The sequence below is a fragment of the Spinacia oleracea genome, chromosome 6 (assembly GCF_020520425.1).
Source record: "Spinacia oleracea cultivar Varoflay chromosome 6, BTI_SOV_V1, whole genome shotgun sequence".
Classification (NCBI taxonomy): Eukaryota; Viridiplantae; Streptophyta; class Magnoliopsida; order Caryophyllales; family Amaranthaceae; genus Spinacia; species Spinacia oleracea.
This window is the reverse complement of record NC_079492.1, coordinates 99009253-99030037: the sequence shown is the minus strand read 5'-3', so window position 1 is coordinate 99030037 and position 20785 is coordinate 99009253. Positions and strand designations below refer to the sequence as shown.

At 35.5% G+C, this 20785-nt stretch overlaps 1 long non-coding RNA gene across 1 annotated transcript; it reads right to left on the bottom strand.

The window, feature by feature from the left end:
• Window positions 1-14502: 14502 nt before the first annotated feature.
• Window positions 14503-19841, bottom strand: LOC110804528 (uncharacterized). The gene is made up of 2 exons (XR_002537759.2): window positions 19492-19841; window positions 14503-14797 (listed from the first exon to the last, which is right to left on the bottom strand). It is a non-coding gene; the product is annotated as an uncharacterized lncRNA (long non-coding RNA).
• Between the last annotated feature and the right edge of the window lie 944 nt (window positions 19842-20785).

The following is a 20785-nucleotide window of genomic DNA, read 5'->3' as shown; positions in this document are numbered from 1 at the left end:
CATCGCTCATCGCCCACCGCATAGCACACACGGCCAGACCTTTGCCTCGCGCGCGCACCATGTTATGTTGCTCGCTGCATTCGTACCGCACGGGCGATGAGCTCCCTTGCTCGTCGTCGCGTGCCCGCACTATACAACACCCCTTAAGGGTAACACGTAGCGTCCTTTGCTTTGTGCATGCAACATTTATGAGGGTTTTTCATAAAATTTAAAATTTTTAATTCAAAATTAATGACAAATTAATAAATCATATTAATTTCATAATTTTAGGGTGAAAATCGAAAATTTATTAATCATTTAATTTCCGATTAACATGGATTCAAATCTAGGTCATAAAAATTTAAAATTTATCACAAATTAACAATTTTTATGGTGGTTTTTAATCATGGATACCTAATTAAATCATTAATTAATTATGAAAATCAAATCAATTCTAAATTATTCGAATTTCAACAAATTAATCATAATTACAAATTAGGTTGTATAATTAACAAGTCTAGGCATTCAAATTTGTTAAACATATACAGTAGGTCAATCAAAAATTCAAGATTTATCAACAAGAATCGCAAATATTCAATTTAACATCTTAAATTTACAAACTTTTGCGTTCGAAAAACTAAAACCTCCGAAAAGTCATAGTTAGGCTTCGAATTTGGGAATTCTGGGTTCGGCCGAAAATTAATATTTTTGTCAAAATTTTAGAATGCATTTTACATGCGGAATTGACACAAAAATCACTCGATTTGGATGAGTAACAAAGAAACTACCGAAAAACTGCGTACATATAATTAAATAAACGCAATTTGCAATTAATTAACAATTACGAAAATTAATCACCCCTTTTTAATTCTTTGCAAATTTGTAAAATTTAACCATGTTTAAGCAATTATAGATCATGCAATTAATAAGGGGCTCGTGATACCACTGTTAGGTTATGATACATATGAACAACATAAATCATGCGGAAAAACCTTAATGCTAGGAATCATAATAATTGCACATAATCATATAATTAGTCTAGGATGCATACACTTTGTAGCGTGCCCTCCCTAGCTGCGCCTGAACCGAACAAGAACAAGTCTTTAGGACTCCAAGTGTCGTCCCTCCGTAGAAAGTCCACAGCACGTCCGGATCCGCCTTAAGCTTGACCAACTAGAATCGCCCTTAAGGTTCTTAGAATTTTCGGCTATTAGGGTGCAAGTGTTTGGCTGATTTTGCTTGAAAATCTTACCTTTGAATACTTGAAAAATTGTTTTTAAATTTGTGAACCTAGGCACATATTTATAGAGTCATGGAAAAGGATTTAGAATCCTATTAGGATACCAATTTATTTAATTAGAATCTTATTAAGACTCTATTAAAGAAATTCTATCTTTACTAGGATTAGGATTTAATCATAGAACAAATTCCATTAGCTTTAGGATTTGCATTGAACACAAGCGTTGCACGAGCACGAGGACGAACACGAGCCGCACAGCCCGCGCAAGCCTTGCGGCCCACGCGAGCAGCACAGCCCGCGGCCCACGAGCTCGCACGCGCACCATGGCCTTGCTGGGCCTGGCCTTGCGCTGGGCCTGGCGAGGCTTTGTTGCGTTGTGTTGATGCGCATGGCTTGCTGGACGCGGGCCTGGCTTCGTGCTGGGCCTTCGTCTAGCAAGTCTCGTCCGATGCTAATTCGTACGATGCGCTTCCGATTAAATTCCCGATTCCGGAATTCATTTCCGATACGAACAATATTTAACATTTCCGATTCCGGAATTAATTTCCGTTTCGAACAAATATTTAATATTTCCGTTTCCAGAATTATTTTCAGATTCCGATAATATTTCCGATTCTGACAATATTTCCGTTTCCGGCAATATTTCCGATTCCGATAATATTTCCGATTCTGACAATATTTCCGTTTCCGGCAATATTTCCGATTCCGGCAATATTTCCATTTCCGATAATATTTTCCGATACGTACCATGTTTCCGTTTCCGGCAACATCTATGACTTGGATAATATTTATATTTCCGATACGATCCATATTTCCGTTTCCTGCAATATCATCGTTTCCGGAGTATTCATTTTCTTGCCTTTGACGATCTCAGCTCCCACTGAAACCAAGATCCGTCGATTCCGAATATCCATAGATGGAGTATTTAATGCCATTTAATACTTGATCCGTTTACGTACTATTTGTGTGACACTACGGGTTCAGTCAAGAGTAAGCTGTGGATTAATATCATTAATTCCACTTGAACTAAAGCGGCCTCTAGCTAGGCATTCAGCTCACTTGTTCTCACTGAATTATTAACTTGTTAATTAATACTGAACCGCATTTATTAGACTTAACATTAAATGCATACTTGGACCAAGGGCATTATTTCCTTCACCTAATTCGTGTCTCCCCTAATGGGATGATGAAGAATACTATTAGTCTTGTTAGGTGGTTGGAACAACTCTGTGCGGAAATCCCAATGGCAAAGATGTATTCCAAAATCCAATGTCCAATTCCCGAGCCCGTTCCCATTTCGGAACTCGGTACAAAATTCAACATCCAAAATTCAAGTTCAAAATCCAAATATAATCTCACCCAATGGACTTCTCCATTGGTTTTACTAGGCCATTTCCTATCAAAAAAACCATTAAGCAATCCAAAATCGGGCGCCGACCCACAAAATCGAGCATGTCGGGCCCCTTCCCGTAAAACCGAGTCCAAATACAATCTCGAACTCAAAAGGTGGGTTTTTAGTCGCAAACCTTACCTTAATCCCAAAGAAAATCACTAGCTCCAAATCTCGTACAAAGGTACAACGCCCCGGTACGAAGAAAGGACGGCGTCATCGTCCTTTTTTGGCGGCCCCTGGGACACGTGGTTTGGCCTGGCGCAGCTCTTGTGCATGGCGTTGGCGTGGTTTGGCTGTTAGCCGGCTAATCCCCTATTTAAACCCTTCATTTTCACCCAAGTGGAGGAGGAGAATTTTAATACAACGTCGTAATACGCATTTTTCCTCTCAAATAAAATACAAAATTCAATCTTCAAAAACCTTCAATTTTTCTACAATTCTTCAAAACATCAAATTTTTGGGACAACAATTCGGAAATCTAACCTAAAACTAACAAGGTAAAATCGAATCACTAATACAAATTACTGTGACATTTAAAGTTTACTAATCCAATGATGTTCTTTTGATGTTCATACTCACTTGAACTAGGAAATGCCTCAAAAGGAGTAATCTTTGAGGGGATTTTATACTTGTAATCCCCCTCAAATGATCTTCCAAACTCCATTTACAATTTCAAGTTTCAATTTATATGCTTTGTTTTCAAAAAACATGATTAGTAAGTTGAGGATTTCACTCTTGAAAAAGTTCCTTACAACAATCATCATACAAATCTTCAAAAAACTCTAACTTTGTGCAAGTTCAAGGATGTTTGGAAAAGTGCAAACCCTTTTCCAAGCTAGAACATATGAAGATCCAAATTTCTATGTTCAATACACAAGTTCTATTTTCAATGTTCAATGATGTTTAGATGAGAACAACTGCTCTTTAAACTAGAATCAACTTCAAGTCATGGAGCATATTAAAGTTGAAGCCTTTTAACATGAAAAGGTCTAATCTTAAAGAACCAAGCCTTCAATATTCAAGTTCAAGTTCAAGTTCTATTTCAAGTCCTATTTCAATATTCAAAATCAATGATGTTTTTGGATGAGCAACTCATCTAAAGTTAAGATTTTTAGAGAATTGAATCCGTGTCGGGCACACTTATTATTAAGTAATTTCTTGGCGTTTGGACAAACCGGCCTTAGGTTCCTTAAATCAACTTTAAAGCAAAGTGACCACGTATAAGTAGCAAATTCAATGTTCTAAAATGCATGATTCAACCAACCTAGTGTCATGATTATGATTTCTCAAAAGGATCCTTGTCTTGTGTATGAATGTGTTTCTAAAGCCTACCAAAATAAGAACTTCGTTCCCGCGCTTGAATCTCACCTGTTCGGTTTCAAGATTCAATGCCTTATCCATAAGAGTCAACTTTGGTCCTTCCAAATCGGACCCTTAAATATTGTTTGGTGGCGACTCCGTCAAGGTTCCAAATTTCTAAAGCCGTTGGGGTATTTAGCACACTTTCCTATATTTTGAGCTTTGATTCTCTATGTTCAAAATTCAATTACATCACTTGTGTGAACCTAGAATTTGGCTCCCCTTTTAGGGATGGGATTGAGAAGATCAAGTCAAATCTAGTTGATCACACACTGGACAAATTGAACAAGTTAGAGACTTTGATGAGTCTTAAACAAGATTCATCAAGCTCTCATAACTTACATACAACATTCAATGTACAAGCTATACAAAATACGAAAAATACCACTACAAGAGCAATACAAAAAAAAACCCTACAAGAGGCAACGATATATCTTTGCCTCAAAATATATTTAGAGGCAATGTAAAAATTGCATCTAAAAGTCACATATATTTAGGGGCAACCATATAATTTTTCCTTGAAATATAATTAGGGGAAATATAAAGTTGCCTCTAAATGCCACATATATATGGACAAGATCAAGTTGCCTCTCTTGCCGTGAATTCTTAAAGAATGTTTTTAACAGGCCATAGAATGCAAGTCTAAAAGAGGATATTGATTTGGTTTTAAGACAACTTCACTGTCCACAACTTTCATGCCAACAAAAACAAATGATAAATGATCCTTTTTCGGATGTGGAGATTAAGAAAGCAATGTTTGAGATACATGATTCAATATCCAGGGCTAGATGGGATAATTGTGGAATTCTTTCATGATTATTGGGATCTATGGGGGTTTATGTGATCTGTAGTGCGAAATACGTTTTTCAACCTGGCTACTTGCTGAAGGAGTGGAACCAATCTTTGCTGGTGATGGTCCCAAAAATAGCAAATCCAGAAACTGCCGCCCATTTCCGACCAATAAGCCTATGCAATACGATTTATAAATGCATCTCGAAATTTCCTGTTAATATGATGAAGCATACTCTTCCTTTTTAATCTCCGACTATCAAAATACTTTCATCCCGGGAAGATATATTGATGACAATGTATTGGTAACCCATGATATTTTGCATATGATTTATACAAGAAAAAATGTGAAAAGAGCCAATGATCTTGCTAAGAGTTATAGGTTATATGGTAGTAATATTATGTAATTTCGTTGTAGCCCTTATCAAAATAAGAAGAAAAAAAACCCCCTTTTTCCTAAAAAAAATCTCTACATTTTTTTATTTTTTAAAGTTGTGTCTTTTTTATTAGTTGCTAATGTATAGAAAAAAAAATTACTTGTTTAAATATTACTCCCTCTGTAGTTTTTAGCAGTTAAATGTCGCCCGACACAATTATTAATGAAACATAGTTGAGTTTGATATAACAATGACGCAAGTGAGGTGATTGACAATAAAGAAATAGTAAAAAAGCAAGTAGGATGTAAAGTTTACCAAAAAAAATGGAATTATTTATAATTTAAGTGGGCTCAAGGAAAAGTAGGAAATAATAAACAATTAGAAAGTGGGTGTAAAAGTAACCAAAAATGTTTAACGCTTAAAAAAACGGAGGGAGTATATAGATACCATGTAATAATATTTTCTAAAAATGGGCTTGTGTAAAATTTAGTCAAATTTGTATATTAATAATGAAAATTATATTTACTCAATATTTTGTTCAAATCAGCATACTAAACTTATTGAATATTTAGGTCAAATTATCATATTAATCATATAAAATTGGTAATAGTTGTAGTACGAAAATTGCATATTATATGATTAAATTATTATGTTCAATATTTATTACTTATGAAGTAACTTTAAGGGGAGAAATATTTCAGCCAAATATATCATTACAAGAATAGTAATAATTATAGAATATTCACGCGTGCACGGGACCTGGGCATTCTTCTCTTTAGTTTATAAATTCTTATATTCAGGATTTTATTTCAATTAATATAATTTAATTTAATTTTAGTTTCCTTGGCTTAATTTAAGTTAATTTCGTTTCATTTCAATTTAAACTTATTATTGGCCAGGCACCTCTCCGGCCAGCTACCGGCGAGTATTCTCTTCTTAATGTTCTTTAGTTTAATTAAGTTTTTCTTCGGCCTCCTTCAACTTAAGATCGGTCAGATCTGTTTTTTATCCAAGGAGAGGAGTTTTCGGAGGCGAAGTTCTTGTGTTCAGATTCAAAGGTGACAAAGAAGTGGACGATCTCAATCTAAAAGCTACCCTAGTGCCGCCGCGGAGCGATTTCAGAGTTGATTTCCTTGGTGGTAAAGGTAAAATTAGGGTTAGGGTTTTAATTTGGGGTTTTCTTGTTTTTGACTAGCAGGGTTTCTTAATTTAAAGCATTGAGTTTGGAGGTTAATTGATCGGGTTCGAGAGTCAACTTAGGCGGCTTTCCATCCCTTCTCTATTCGCCGCCGTCGTCGTTCGTCGGTAAAGGTATTTTTAGGGTTAGGGTTGTGTGAACTTGGAATAGCTGTTTGTTTTGGGTTGTCTCTTGTGTAAGTTGTGGGTAGTACCCTGTGTGTTGGTTTCTTGGCTTGTTATCCTGATTCCGGCTAATCGCCGCTGTCTTGTTTGTGTCGGACCACTCTGATCTGGACGGTAAAGGTAATCACCGCCGTCTTGTAGTGTCGACTTACCCCGACCTTGATAGTAAAGGTAAAGGTTAGTTTAGTGTTTTAGGTTTTGGGTTAAACTTGCCATTTGTGTGTTGCCCGTATCTCCTCTGCTTTGCTTTGTGTTAGTGCTAGGTTCAAGAATGGTCTATTTTAGTAGGCTTGGCTGGGTGGTATTGTTCTTGGTTTTTTTTGGTGTTAGTAGTTGTCCTTCTGCTATTGTTGACTGTGGGTTTCAATTGTGGATTCTAGTTGTTTGGGTTTCAAGTGATTGTTCCGTGAATTTAGGTTCAATCTGGAGGTGGTATAAGGTAGTTCAATTACTGGGGTTTATGGTTGGTTTTGGAGACTTAATAATGGTTGAAGTTCTCTCTTTCTCTATAGTTGTTAATGGAGGAAGTATAAGTCAGTGTGTATTGGGGAACTTCATCTCTTTCGGTTGTAGGCTTGGAGTATGCTGCTCTGGTAGTTTGATGAGGGAAGGATTAGTAGGAGTTAGGAAAGGTTTGTGTCCTAGGGTAGGGGTTGTTCTCTGGTCGTGGAGGTTAACTTATGTTAATCCCCATTTTAGGTCAGCGTTGAGAATGTTTCTTGACGCTTTCAAAACCCCAAATGTTAACGCTGCTCCCCAAATTTTGGGGATTCATAGCATGCTATCCGAGTTATGTTTATTAACTCAAGACGCTTGTGTTAAACTCACAAGGTCTTTCACCCTTGCCTTGGGCGTTGTTATCTTTTCGGTGCTTTCCTTGTCTTTTAAGCTCTACAGGTTCTCGAAAGAGACTTCAAATGGTAATCGTCCTGGTTTCTGCACCATCTCTTATAAAGAGTTCACACTCACAAAAGGCCTTGGCAAAAATCAAGGCAGGTTCGACAAGCACGGGATGACACAAGAAGAGCATACCTCCCTCTTGGTGTTGTGGCCTATGTATTTTGTTACTTATGAAGTTTGTGTAATGGTCTATAAAGACCTTAGTGGTTTAGTAGTTGTAGTATGTAGTTTGTAAAACCTTTTCAATTATGCAAATTTAAGCCTATGTCAAAAAAAAAAAAAAAAAAAAAAAAAAAAAAAAAAAAATTATTGTTGTTTTTATTTTATTTCAGTTAACTTAATTTATTGTAAGTTAATTAAAGTTAATTTAATTTAATTCAGTTCAAGAAATTTCAGTCCAAAAGAACATGACTCTGGTTTGGTAAATTTACATACATAATACATTATTACTGTAAGACAAATATAAAAAAGTTAAATACTCCCTCCATTCCATAATATATGATGTTTCAATTTATGTTTTTCTCAAATCTTATACTTCGTCCTTCGTCTTTTAATACTCGCAACGTTTGAAATTTTTGCACTATTCGTGTATTCTACTTTGATGATTGTTGGTGATTTATATGTAAGATAAAACCTAATCACTTGAGATCTTATTAGATTCGTCTCAATATGTATTTTCAAAATATCAACTTTTTATAATTTTTTCATAAAGAGAATTAAAGATATTAATGATCAAAGTAGTGCATTAGCATACGTGAATGGCCAACGTTGCGAGTAATAACAAACGGAGGAAGTATGTGGCAAGCCACACCATCAATTGATGGTGCGACATGTTCACACTGATTTTATATCAAATAATGAAGCTCACTCGTGTTATAAGATCTGAAGGAATATGTCCTTTAATCAAGATGGCAATGACTAAATATAAGATTAGGATTAATAATGGAGATTAATAATCTGGTTATTTAGGTGGTCATAATGTTTTGCTAGAAACCAATTATGATATGTGGGCTAATTATTATTGGGCTACTACTAATATAATCGGGTCCTATAAGGTCACACACAATAGAGTATTGGATATGATCAATATGACCTAAGGCCCATGATGGTCTTTGGTGTTGGATAGGATTTTGGAGTAATTAAGGTTTACTAGAGTACTAGGTTCTCTATTTCTAGTAAGATTGGTTATCAAGTTATTATAAATAGACGTGATGACCAATTGATTAAACACAAGTTGAATAAATCATTAACCTTATTCAATACTCCAAATTCGTCCCTTCCTTGTGAAAGTGAGAGAGATTTCCATCTTCTCCATCCGTTCTAGCAAACGACGCAAGGAGATCTTGATCTGTGCTCGTGTGGACTAAGTAGAGGAATCACATTTGGGATTCTGTATCCGAATTGGTCCTTGTTCGTATACTCGGGAATCACGCATCAAAGGTATACTTGTGATCCTGTTAGATGTGAGAAAAGTGTTTTCTGCAATTCCGCTATTAACATCTAATCCTACCGTGATATCAGTTAGCTCCTTGCATACGTTAATTTTGATCATGATTAAAGTTTTAATTTTGATGCATATTCTTGATTATTTTGATTCAATTACGACCGAATTTGATACATGGAGTAATATGCAAAGTTAAAATATTGATTTTAATTGATTTTGGTTTTATAAAATAATGATTTTATACCCATGTATGCTCGTATAAATCAATTGTAGTACCCGAAACTTGAGCTTCACAATAAAATTTTGATTTATACTTAAATTTATGCAACTAATTATGGTTAATTGTACACATTTATAAAGATATTGAAAATAATGAATTTTCATGAAAATATAAATCTGAAAATTGCCCAGAAAATTTCGAAATTTTTAAGTAAATAATCTGGTTATTTATCTTATTTAATTCGATTTCGTACCCAATTTATGCCCAAAACATTAATTAATTACGCATAAAATCAGTTTATGCCCAATTATAATATGAACCCTAATTTTATGAAAATCACACACCCTAAATTCAATCAAATTGTTGCTTTAAATCTTATCAAATTCACGCAAATTGTTGCACGAATCGAGTGGGAGAAACGGGAAGCAATTGTTGCTCTTACCGTGGCTGGCTGGCGCACCCACCTGATGGTGGGCCACGACGGTAGTGTTTGTGTGCGCGGCTTGGGGCGAAGGAAGCTCAGGTGTTTTGGGTAGTCGGGGACGGTCGGTCGTGGTGGTGGCTATGCGGTTCATGCTGCAAAATTGGTTGCGGTTATGGTGTGCAGTAGCGGTACTTTTTCCGATGAAATTGATTTGGGGTTTTGTTGTTTTCGAGCAGTACCTTTCCAAAATCTGCATAGTGGACTTTTTTTTTGACAAAGAAGACTCCATATATCTAACTCACATGTTGTATCAAAATAATAAGAACTTTATTAATTTATCTAAATTAGTAAGTTAATTAATTACAATTACGATAATTATTAATATGATTACTAGTTAATTAGGGTCATTTACTTTAATTAAGTAAATGAATGAATGATAATATTTTGATATTATATAATATGTGTGTATGGAATATATGATATTTTGTTACAGACACGTGACTAGTATGACCCAAAATAGGATAGAAAATACGATCTGCGTATCGTTTTGTATTCTTGTAAATTTTAAATACGATCAGCGCATCGTTTGTATTATTGTAATTTAAGGTTTTAAATTAGATTGTAAATAACTATTGTAAGCAAAATGGAGCAAGAAGGTCCAATCAAGATTCAAGGATGGAGATCCAAGAAAGATGAACAGAAACTTTTGAAGATTTGATCTTACTTTTTTTAGGGGCAATACTAGGATCACATTGAATTTTATGCATTTTATATTGCCTTAAAATGCTTGTCTAAGTTTATGTGTGTTGCTAGTTTATGTCATTATAGTTCACTAGTAAACGAACTAACATAGTAAAACTTAGGTCCCTTAAAAGAAAATTGAGGTAATGTCTTTCCAAATCATAACCTATGAGGCCTTGGGGAATATGGAGGAGAGTTTCTGCCAAAGCGGGGTGTCTCTTCATTGACCTTAGGATAGTACGGGTAAATCTATATAAGGGGGTTTATAGCCTTGATTTGGTTGCACTCAACAAAATCCTCAAAAGATAAAGTTTTGGATTTTGAGGCATAGAAATAGGTTTGACATAAGATGTAACCTATTAACCAAGAGTTATAAATAGTATAATTAGTAAAGGGGTTTACTTACCTTGACCACAATGAATTTTAGGGAAGTGCTAAAGTACGCTTAAAACCTTGTGGAATGGGGTCTTGAAATCTTTTTATTCATAAGGGACAAAATAATTTGAATAAAATGCACATTAGCTTATGTATGTTTAAAGCATGTTTAAATTTTCTTAAGCTTTTGTATGACAAACATGATTTTAAATTTTGCAAATTTTCTATTGTAGATATAATGACTAACAATCAACCTATCATCAATCTTCGTTCGCTCCTTGAGAAGGAAAAATTGAACGGAAACAACTTCCTTGATTGGGAAAGGAATCTAAGAATCGTTCTTAGATACGAAGGAAGAGAGGATGTCCTTGAGACCCTTATTTCAACTCTGAGCACCACAGCAATTGATGCTGAAAAGGCTAATCAGAAAGCTATAAAAGAGAAGTCAGTAGTTGTCACTTGCCTTATGCTAGCTTCCATGGAATCAAAGCTTCAAAAGAGGTTTGATTTAATGGATGCTTACACCATCATTCCTACCCTTAAAAGTATGTTTGTGGAGCAAGCAAGGGTGGAGAGGTATGATACCCATAAGGAAATTCTTGAGTCCAAACTTGAGAAGGGTAAGCCAGTCGGTCCTCATATGTTCAATATGATTGGACATTTTGAGAACTTGGAAAGACTTGGATTCCCATATGGTCAAGAGTTGGCCACTGACATCATTCTGCACTCTTTACATGATGGCTTCTCTCAGTTTAGGCTAAACTTTAATATGAATGAAGATTCAAAGACTCTTGAAGAATTACATGGAATGCTTAAAACTGCTGAGAAAAACATAATTGTTGAACCTAAGAAGGAAGTTCTCATGGTCAACAAGGGAAAAGGGTTCACGAAAGGGGTCGTTGGAAAGAAGAAGAAGCATGTTCAAGGGAAGGCCAAAGAAGTTGCTCATCCTAAGGCAAAAACTTCTGAAAATGCTAGAGTAGCTGCTGACAACGATTGTTTCTACTGCAATGCAAAAGGGCATTGGAAAAGGAACTGCCCAAAGTACCTGGAAGACAAGAAAAATGGAACTGTAGCTTCCACTTCAAGTATATATGTTATAGATATTCTTGCTGCAAATACTACTTCGTGGGTATTTGATACCGGCTGTGGTTCTCACATTATTTCGAATGTGCAGAAACTAAGAAGAAGTAGGATCTTGGCTAAGGGAGAGGTAGACCTACGCGTTGGAAATGGTGCAAAAGTTGCAGCCCTCGCAATAGGAGATTATAGTCTATCTTTACCATCTGGTTTCGTGTTAGAATTAAATAATTGTTATTTTGTTCCTGCAATTACCAAAAACATCATTTCAACTTCCGTTTTGGATTCTGAAGGTTTTACATTCGTTATAAAGAATAATTTTAGTTCTATTTATAAGGATGATATGTTTTATGCCAATGCTAAATTTTTGAATGGGCTTTATATGCTAGATTTACAAACCCATGTCTATAACATAAATACTAAAAAGCAAAAATCAAATGATTTGAACACCACTTACCTATGGCATTGTCGTTTAGGTCACACTAGCTTGCAACGCATCAAGAAATTCCAAAAGGATGGACTTATAAAATCATTTGATTGTGAATCTTTTGATGTATGCGAATCATTCCTAATGGGAAAATGACAAGATCACCTTTTACTAGACAAGGTGAAAGAGCTAGCTAGTGATCTCTTGGGCCTCATCCATACAGATGTATGTGGACCAATGAGTTCGGAAGCTAGAAGTGGGTTTCGATAATTCATTACCTTTACAGATGATTTAAGTAGATATGGTTATATTTACTTAATGAAACATAAATCTGAATCCTTTGAAAAGTTCAAAGAGTTTCAAAATGAAGTGCAAAATCAACTTGGCAAGAAAACCAAAGCATTGCGATCTGATCGTGGTGGCGAATATTTGAGTCAAGAATTTGATAATCATCTAAAGAGATGTGGGATTGTTTCACAGCCCACTCCACCAGGAACTCCACAATTGAATGGTGTTTCTGAAAGGAGGAATCGAACTCTACTTGATATGGTTCAATCTATGATGAGTTTTGCTGAACTTCCAATATCTTTCTGGGGATATGCTCTAACAACTGCCGCATTTACACTAAACAGGACTCCGTCTAAGGCTGTTGAAAAGACTCCATACGAGTTATGACCGGAAAAGTTCTAAAAATTTCTTTTCTAAAAATCTGGGGTTGTGAGGCTTATGTAAAACGTTTACTCTCAGACAAGCTCGCACCCAAATCAGATAAATGCTTTTTCGTAGGGTATCCTAAGGAAACAAAAGGATACTATTTCTACAATCCAAGTGAGAACAAAGTGTTTGTTGCTCGGGATAGTGTCTTTCTGGAAAAAGATTTTATTTCCAAAAAGACAAGTGGGAGAAATATTCATCTCGAAGAAGTTCGAGAAGAGCAACAAATGGTCATAGATCAACCTATGTTAGAGACGGCGGTTTGGGGCGACACAACCCTTTATAGGGAAGCTACCCCTATACCGGAGGAAGAACCATTCAATGATCCCCCTCCTAACGTCCCACTCAAATCGAATTCGCGCGAAGTACCACAAACAGTTGTGCGGAAACTCCTCCTGTTGTTCAACCCACACGTAGATCTGAAAGGCCCAGAATTCCATCCAAGAAATATATTGATTTCATATTGACTGGAAATTTGGACATCTTACTTCTGGAAAGCAAAAATCCTATTAATTACAAGCAAGCTGTGACGAGTCCTTACTCCGAAAAATGGCATGAAGCCATGACATCTGAAATGGATTCCATGTCCGAAAATCAAGTATGGGACTTGATAGACTTGCCAGATGGGGTAACACCCATAGGGTGCAAGTTGGTTTTCAAATTGAAAAAGGACAAGGATGGAAACATAACAGTTTTCAAAGCTAGATTGGTTGCAAAAGGATTCAAACAAGTTCATGGTATTGAATATGACGAAACCTTTTCACCAGTGGCTATGCTTAAATCCATTCGGATAATCCTAGTGATTGCAGCTCATTATGACTATGAGATTTGGAAAATGGATGTCAAAACCGCCTTTCTTAATGGTTATTTGAAAGAGGATGTGTACATGACACAACCAGAAGGTTTTAAGGATCCAGAAAATCCTAGGAAAGTATGCAAGCTTAAGAAGTCAATTTATGGGTTAAAGCAAGCATCAAGGAGTTGGAATCTTCGATTTGATGAAGCTATCAAAAGGTTTGACTTCATCACACTACTGCAAAAATGGGCAAAGAGACCCGTCCAAAATGGCATAAGAGACCTCCTCCAAGGGGGTCTCTAGATGGTAAAAAGAGACCCCCTCTTAGAAAGGGGGTATGTTTGTTAAAAGTTAGAGACCCTACATGTAGGAAAAGGGGTCTCTTACGTAAACAGAAAATAATGTAGAAGTGAAAGAGACCCTATATGTAAGATATGGGATCTTTTCGTTAAAAATATTCGGGCCCCATATGTAAGATATGGAGTCTCTTTGAATTTTTTAATATTTTTAATTTAAGAAATTAAGACCCCATATATAAGAAATGGGGTCTATTTGAAATTTTTATTAATTTATTTTCGAGTAAGCTCAGACCCCATAGGTAAGATATGGGGTCTCTTTGATTTTTATAATAATTTTTTTCTAATAAGCTCATACCCCATATGTAAGATATGAGGTTTCTTTGAATTTTTTATTATTATACCTAGAGAGCTCTTTTTATGAATAATGAGTCTCTTTCCATTTATAATTTTTTTTAAAAAAATCGAAATAGCAGGTATTTAAACCTGTAGTTTACACGTTGAAGCTGTAATTGTTGCATTGACCAATTGTATTAAACCACCTGCTGCCATAATGTTTCGTAATAATTCAATAAACATTCCATAATAGTCCATAATGTTACCAAAAAATATATTCCCAGAAGTAATGCTCAAAACGCAACCGTTATACATTAATTGTAATTTTCATTAACGTAAAACCTTGACATCGTAATTTCCAAAAACGTAAAACAAAAAGTTCTAAAATCTAATCATCCACATCAATTTACCAATATTAGAACCAAAACTCATGGAGTTATTTCCACACCATCATCTTTGTTTTCTTCATCTGGCTTGAGAAAATACTCGACCCACAAGTCTCTAACCTCGTCAACATTTTCCGACGAATAGGTTTCTTGAGAAAGCTGTAAATAAGTAATATAATTAGTATTGTTTTAGCAAATGAAATAGTTAGTATTTGTTTAAAAAGAAAGAACTTCAACCACTGCAATGCATAACATCTATGTGATACGATCACATAGTCTGACACCAAAGAAAAGCAAGTCTTTGCCAACATGGAGCAAGATGGATATTCACATTAAGTACAACGCAGAGATATAGATGGCAGCATCAGAGACAAAGATGTTCTGGTAACTAACCATTTCTATATGACCATACTGCAACAATAGAGGTTCGTCATGCACTTAACATCTCCTGTATGAGCTGTATCAATCTCATGACTCATGGAGTCATGGGAAACCTATTAGAGCTCTGCATAAGCCATCCAACAGATGCTTAACAGTCCTTTACAAGTTTACAACTGGTAGAAATGGATTCAACAAGCTGAAAGCAATCTGAGGTGGATACGTCGGGTTATAACTTACTATATACGCTAATATATAAAAGAATAAAACCATGACTATGAAGTACAAATAGAACAAAGGTTGCATGACAAAAGATGCTCTGAGTCCTCTGACCAACTTCTATGCTAGCTGACCAGATGTCCAGTTAAGAATAGCCTACAAACATAAAGTTCCAAACCTATACACAGCATTGACAGCACCAAGAATGCTGAAACATAGAACGGACGGTGAAATTTCTATGAAGCAGAACTACATATACACTTCTCCTACTATAATACATGAAGATTTTCCATAGACATCAATTTTCAGCAGATGTTTACCCCCTGGCCCCTTAAGTCTACCAAATTTCACATACAAAACACAACCCTGCAAGAGTTCCCCAACAAAATCAGCTAATTAAACCCACTCCAAGACGCCTTAAAATGAAAATATCAAACAAATCTAGCTATATTGAACTGCAAATACAAAACATTTTACCATATGAAAAAATACCTTGCCTCATTTAGGGGTACCTCATACTTAATAGAAGCAGATTTAAGGAAAGGGTGAGAGTTTGGACTTGTCCATGATTTTTAAAGATGAGCATACAAGTACCAGCCTCCAGGAAACTTTGACAAAGAAAACAACAAAAGAATACCAACAAGATTTTCTGTCTAAACAAGAGTACTCGTCAAATTTGTAGATGCCCAATTTCTAATCACGGATCTCTAATAGCAAGGAAATATATGAAGGAATGTTGTCATTTATGGAAGACATGACGAAAGGATGCACAGTAAGAAAAATAATAGGAAAAAGTTGCTCCGCTGCCCAATTACTCCAAACCTATGCGGATTTAATACTTTAAATTTGCTGCAGATCCACTTTGTGGGGTACTGAGGAAGAAGAGGAATGAAGAAGAGGACATTGTAAATAATGTTTGAAGCCATGAAACAATGCCTACTCGTGCATGGGAAAAGAAATCTTACAGCTTGTCTCCCATGGAACTCCTTTATCTAAAGAAATCTTACAGTATTTACTTTCATCTAAACAACATACTTGGTATAAAAAGACAAATGATACCTGGTTAGGAACCCATGAAACTCTTTTTTCTAAAATCTCGATCGTATATAGTATTTCCTTACACATACTTAACATTCTGGGTCACTCGGATTTTATGTTGATATCCAACTTCAATCCATTTCTATTTTCTACACACCAACAATTGGAAATGAAAACATATTGTATAGTATAGTCACCCATGTTAGACTTTCACTAATATACACTTATTATACCGTACTAGGTCAACAGGAAATTTTAAAAGTAATTTGGCACATAAATGATCACAAACAACTAATAAGAAACAATCTGTAAAACTATAAAAGCTATTAAAAAAAATCTAGAAACTTACATATAATTTTTTTTATTAAATTAGAATGAAAGAGGAGAATGAAGGTCATAAGTTTTTGTTCACCTAGTTGAAGAATTAACTACTTGATAAGTCAAATGGATGCTTGGATTCAAGAAACTAGCAATACCAGCACACTAAAAGGGATCCTAAAAACAAAACAAACAAAGTACATTAATAGATGCAATAACATTAACATATACTAAATGCTCCATAAAATCAAGGACATAGTAGAAAATTCAGGCATGCCACACCAGTAGAAGTTCATTTGAGGTATAATATGAATTCATTTACAACTAAATTTCATTGTCCACCCCTTTTCGACCTAAAATACGTACTATAAATTGCACTTTTCAGCCATAATCGTCTGATGGTCTCGAGTTCTGATGGTCTCGAGTTTATTAGCAGACTAGACAACATACAGTCAGGTATCAGGGAAGCCAACAGAAGGAATATGAGATTGAATACAAGCACATACAGCTTTAGTTGGACACGTGGTAGGGGGGGAAAAGAGGCATACATCGAAAAATGCACACAAATAGGATTGCCTGCAACAGACAAGTAAACTTAATTCAACTTTCAAAATGTTGTATCGAACTTATGTCCTATTTCAAGACAAAGCTCCCATGTTGGAATATTGACCCATGGTGGGTGTACCTGTAAGGTTGTACCTAAAACTTTTTTCTAGTAAGGAAAAAGGATTATATTAACAGCTCGGAATGAGGAGTACCCAAAAAAAAGGACAAGATGTCTTCTGAAACAATGTAACAGTCAGCCCAGATTCAGTTACTGAAACTTACGACCAGGCTACCTGATCTATCACAGAATTATAGAAATCAGGAGAGAAGATAATAGAGAAGGAGAGAGAAAGATTAGGAGAAAGGGGTATTTTATAGGAAATCATCTCAACAGTGCAGGGATTTCAAAGCTACAATGTTAACTACTTTTCCCGCCTAATTAAAACTGCATAACAGAACTATAACAAAATTTCATTTGTGACAATAGTTGACTATCTATGGAAAATGTAAAATTACAGTCCATGTTTGGTAACAAAACCTCAGGCCCGTTATTTGGTGGCATGAAACAATGATGTGAATTTCAGGACTCTTGTTTTGGTGCTTCAACAAGGGGCTCCCAGTTTGGCAAAAGAGTGTCTATGTAAGTCATAGCAGAAGTGATATATTATACTGAAAGTAAGAAACAATGCTTTACTGCACTTCAGAATCATGCAGATTGATAACATTGTACACCAAATTAAAAAAAAATTGTAGGATAGCAATTATGTAAAGTAAGAAAATTAGTCACCACAACAAAGCCTGAATTTATAGTTTATAATGACACATAGTTGGTTTGCTTAAAACCCGGGTGGGCCTGTTTCTGGGTCTCTTAGTGCCTTCTACCGTAGGAGAGTCCTTTCTAGAAGGTTTATCCGAGGGCGAAGGACTTTTAGGTTGTATATTTTGGTTTTTTGATGGAATGAAAAGCTTACTTTCCCAAAATAAAATAAAATAAAAAGAACCAAAGACCCTTTTAGTATCATTACCTTTAAGGTTAATGAAGAATGTGTATCCAACATGTATAATTACGCAATTAGGTTACGAAAGATGTCCAATTTTATCTTATTTATGTGGTTTAGTTACTGTATGCTAGACTGCTAGTGTTGCTGCTGTTGGAACCTTCAGTATTCTAAAAATGTTCAGTGATGTTGCTTTATTTATGACACATAGGGAAGTGGCCTTCTATACACACAGGGAGATTTCTTCCCTAGTGGAAGCTTCTTTTCGGTCATACACACAAATCTCTTTTAATTCCTCTCCTTAGCTTCATAATTGATAAGTTATCCGCTTGAGGTTGCTACACGTGTCCTGTTATTGGTGTCTGGTCATGTGCCTTTCAGATAAAAGAGTTGAATGATCACTTAATCAAACTATTCCAATCTCTTCATAATGAGGGAAAGTTCAAACTTGTAGAATTGCTGACAAGTTTTTCTTAGTGATTTTAACAGGGTGCTTTTGGAAAGAATGCACGTGTTGCTTTTGGATTGAGAACATAATTATTGCTTGGTTTAAGAATGGTATGCCTCGTCTCCCTGTATCTGACTGAAAATGGTTATTAATCCGTTTATTTAGGAAAAGTTTGGTGTGCCCCCATTCAACTCTCCCTCAACACTCTGCCAGGTGTACAGGGAAATGTGTACTCCTACTTGCACATCTATCCTTATTAAAGAAACAGAATTACAGGTTTTACTCTGTGATTTTCTCAAGCCTTTGATTCCTCAAAGATGATAAATTATTTCATCATTAGTAGAAAAAGATACAGCAGCACTCTAAACAAAATCCTTGAGAAGAATAACATTTTCAGATAATGGTCTAGAGTCTTGACTCTTAACTGGTATTGAACAAAAACCCAATAATATCCCAACAGCAGAGACAAAAATATAACAGCAACAAACAAAATCTCAAACAAATGATAACATAATAATATTTGCAATGATCCACACCTCTGTTATAACATATTTTATCAGAGTCTCAGCCTTGTTTAAGCTTTCAAGTGTCTCACTCATGCCAAGAAACTCTATTAAAACAGTATTCAACAAACAACGGAGAGACACTTTCACTATGAAACTGGAAAACCTAACCCCAAAATTGCAATTACATGAACATTTAAACACAAAATCGCATAAATTGAAATTTCAGAAATTCAGGGGGAAAAACCCTACTCCATGGTTGAATTGAAGTTGAAAATTTCAGGAAAAAAATCCTAACTTGTAGCAGAAATTACAAATTGAATTCAAAAATCGAATAAACCACACGAAATTCAGAAATTCGAAACCAACAATTAAAGAGAAGAAGAGACAGATGAGAACAAAAACCTAAATATGTAGTTCGCTAGAGATTGTGTTGAGGTCGCCGGTGGTAGTGAAGTCGTCAACCGTAAAGTATTTATTCGGTTGTAGATTCGCCCGTGGTGGTGAGTTCGTGAAGAGTTCGCGAACAGATTTCTTGCCCTACTGGTTTGTATATCCAGGGAAGAAGAAGAAGAAGAAGAAGAAGAAGAAGAAGAAGAAGAAAAGGGCGAAGACAACTAGCTAGGGTGAAATTGGGTTCTGCGAAAGTTTGGCGCTGGGAAATGAATAAAAATAGAGACCCGATATCTTAAATGACGGGTCTTTTGTTATTTTTACTTTGGTATAAGAGACCCGTTAATTAACATAAAGGCCCTATTTGGTTCATTATTAGTAAAGGAAAGGAAGAGAAAAGAAAGGAAGGGAAAAGAAAAGAAAAAGAAAGGAAGGGAAATAGATTTTATTTTCCTGTGTTTGGTTTAAGGGAAAGAAACGAAGGGAATAGAAAGGAAATCTAAATGACATCTTTTAATTTTCTCTTTCCTTTGAAATTCCTCCAATTTTGAGAGGAAAAGAAAGTGAAAATTTTATAAAGGAGCTTTCCTTCCAATTCCCTTCCTTTCCTTCCACTTCCCATATAATTATTTGTACCAAATACAGGAAACTTTATTTGACCTTTCCTTTCTTTTCTTTTCTTTTCCTTCCAATTCCTCCCAACCAAATAAGGCCAAAGGGTCTGTTGTATTTTTCTTTTCATTTTGTGCGGTATTAAATGATCTCATTTATGCACTAGAGACCCGTTAAGTTAGATAACGGGTCTCTTATTTTTTTTTCCTCTAATTTAAAGTGGGCCCTTTGTCTCATAAGAGAGCCGTTATCTATAATAATAGATCTCTTATATTAAAGAGACCTGTTATGTCGCCCAATGGGTCTTTTCTAAAGGGTCTCTTTGCCCATTTTTATAGTAGTGTCAGATGTCAAGAAGAGGCTTGTATGTACAAGAAGTTTAGTGGGAGTAAGGTAGTATTCTTAGTCTTGTATGTGGATGACATACTACTCATAGGAAACGACATCCCTATGCTAGAGTCCGTCAAGGAATGGCTGGGGAAATGCTTTTCAATGAAAGACTTAGGAGAGGCAGAATACATTTTGGGTATAAATATCCATAGAGATAGATCTAAAAAGCTTATTGGACTAAGTCAAGGAAGTTATGTAGATAGGATTCTTGACAGGTTCAATATGAAGGAATCAAAGAAAGGATTCCTACCCATGCAACATGGCGTACATCTTAGCAAGACACAGTGTCCAGTTACACAAGTTG